The sequence below is a fragment of the Schistocerca americana genome, chromosome 11 (assembly GCF_021461395.2).
Source record: "Schistocerca americana isolate TAMUIC-IGC-003095 chromosome 11, iqSchAmer2.1, whole genome shotgun sequence".
Taxonomy (NCBI): Eukaryota; Metazoa; Arthropoda; class Insecta; order Orthoptera; family Acrididae; genus Schistocerca; species Schistocerca americana.
Genome location: NC_060129.1, coordinates 73,485,277 through 73,487,809, shown reverse-complemented (window position 1 = coordinate 73,487,809; position 2,533 = coordinate 73,485,277). Strand labels below are relative to the sequence as shown.

At 48.5% G+C, this 2,533-nt stretch overlaps 2 non-coding genes across 2 annotated transcripts; one reads left to right on the top strand and one right to left on the bottom strand.

Moving 5' to 3' along the window:
- Positions 1-675: 675 nt before the first annotated feature.
- On the bottom strand, positions 676-749 carry Trnai-uau. Its single transcript has one exon. It is a non-coding gene; the product is annotated as a tRNA-Ile (tRNA).
- Positions 750-1,137: 388 nt separating this feature from the next.
- Positions 1,138-1,212, top strand: Trnat-ugu. Its single transcript has one exon. It is a non-coding gene; the product is annotated as a tRNA-Thr (tRNA).
- Positions 1,213-2,533: the final 1,321 nt, after the last annotated feature.

The following is a 2,533-nucleotide window of genomic DNA, read 5'->3' as shown; positions in this document are numbered from 1 at the left end:
CATTATACAGTAGATCGTGATTGTATACTGTAAATAGCAAACATCCTTGGAGTTTGAGCAGCTGCTTATGGCAGGTGCTCTGTCACATATTGGTGTGGATCCAATTGAGTCTGTTAACAGATGGGATTATACTAGGTACAGCCTTCGCCTCAGATAGAAACTCAATGGTAAACTGGCTGGTAAACTGGCTGGACTAGTGACAGGGGACTTAAAGGGGGGGGGGGGGGGGGTCACTCTCGTGAGTGGCAAAACACTAGTTCTTACTGGTGTCACAGCAGCACATTTTTTTAGGACAGGAAAGTCAGAAAGAACTAGTTTTAAGAGAAGTTAGGATGAAAATAGACCTTCAGTTTAAGAAAGACACTGCATCAGCACAAACAGTTGCTGGTAAAAAATTATCAGCAGTCAGCAGAAATTTTATTTCCAACCACTTACAAAGGGCTGACAGATAAAAACTGAACGCCCACTACAATGGGACCATGTAATGGTTCCATTCAAAAGTAATCACCTAACAAATCAAGACACCTATATATATACTAAGATGGTATCTGTTCTTTCAGACATGTCCGAAAGAACAGATACCATGCAGCTCATTAGAATGAAATTATAATGAAATGAACACCCTTAGCTGCTTACAGGCATTGACATACGTCAACGGGGACAGATGAAAATGTGTGCCCCGACCGGGACTCGAACCCGGGATCTCCTGCTTATATGGCAGACGCTCTAACCATCTGAGCCACTGAGGACACAGAGGATAGTGCAACCACAGGGATTTATCTCTGGCACGCCTCCCGCGAAACCCACATTCTCAACGTATTGTCCTGCACTACATTCGTAGTGCCCCCACCCATTATACTCATTTCTCGTGGTGCGTTGCCGATTCCCGTAAGAGTTCGGGCACTGTTTGTGCATTTGCACAGAAGACGAAGATGGTCAAGTGGCCGGTGAGCCTTAACTTCTTCTGTGCGAATGCACAAACAGTGCCCGAACTCTTACGGGAATCGGCAACGCGCCGCGAGTAATGAGTATAATGGGTGGGGGCACTACGAATGTAGTGCGGGACAATACGTTGAGAATGTGGGTTTCGTGGGAGGCGTGCCAGAGGTAAATCCCTGTAGTCGTGCTATCCTCTGTGTCCTCGGTGGCTCAGATGGATAGAGCGTCTGCCATGTAAGCAGGAGATCCCGGGTTTGAGTCCCGGTCGGGACACACATTTTCATCTGTCCCCGTTGACGTATGTCGATGCCTGTAAGCAGCTAAGGGTGTTCTTGTAATTTCAAGACATCTATCACACTGGCAGAAAAGATCATCAATTCACGTCTCACAGAACACAGTGGGCTGCACGGAGAAGGATTTACACTATGACAATCCCAATGGCAGGAACACTGGAGTGCGGGTAATGGTTTGGGAATGTCATATAGTCTGACTAGGATGGTACGGAGATTAGGAGGGCGTTAGAAGGTGACACTGGTTGGTGCGAGAAAGATATAAGGGTGAGAGGATCCCATTTCAGGGCTCAACTTGAAAAAGTTGTAGGTGTGGCCTCATAAAGTAATACCCAATATTTGAGGCTGACTGCTGAATGAATCCACTGCTCCCAAAGTACATTTTCCACAAGGTCCATGACAATAAGATGTGAGATATTAGGGCTTGTATTGACATTTTTAGGCAGTTGTTTTTTCCTCACTCTATTTGCGAGTGGATTAGTACAGGAAATTACTAGTATGGTAAAAGTTACCCTCTTTCGTGCTCTGTGCAGTGATTTGAGCAGTGTGTATGTAGATGTTGTAAGTATAGAAGCATTTGAGGCCTGGGTGGTCCTGGGCACGTAGATGAGTCCGTCGTCACTCTTTTGTAATTGAGGACTGCATTAACGAGAGGGAGAGAGTATGAAATTGCCCAGGAGATTTGTTTGTGAATAAAATCTGTGAGGGAGCTGTAGTTGCGAGGGTCTGGGCGGGGACGACGAACATCTGAAACAGTGAGGAGGACAGGGAGATGGTCGCTACCAATAGGCTCCAGGACATCCACCGTTATGTGGCCAAGGAGGTTGGGGGAGGAAAGGATAACATCGGGAGTGGAGTTGGATTCGGGACGGGTGTGCTGGTGGATGGGGATGAGGTCGTCTTGAAGGGAGGAGAGGAACCAATGCCACCACCGTAACTGGGTGGCGGAACGACTATGGATGTTGAGGTCGGCGGCGATCACGTAGGAGGAGAAGGTACGGTCAATGTAATGTGGGAGAGGAAGTCGAAGGGAATAGGGGCGTTAGGGCGGACATAGATGGTGGCGCAGGTAACGGTAAGGCCAGGGAAGAAGAGACTAAGGATCAGGTGTTCGGTGGGGTCGGGAAGGAGAGGTTGGAGCCGAACAGGGATCTGGCGGTAGTGACCAATGGTAACTCCGCCACGCGCAATCGGGAGGGGATTATCAGAGCGGTGGAGCAGGTAGGGCGAAGTGTGGACGGTGTGGTGGGATTGGAGAAAGGTTTCATTGAGGAGGAAGGCATCCACACGGTGGGTGGCAAGGG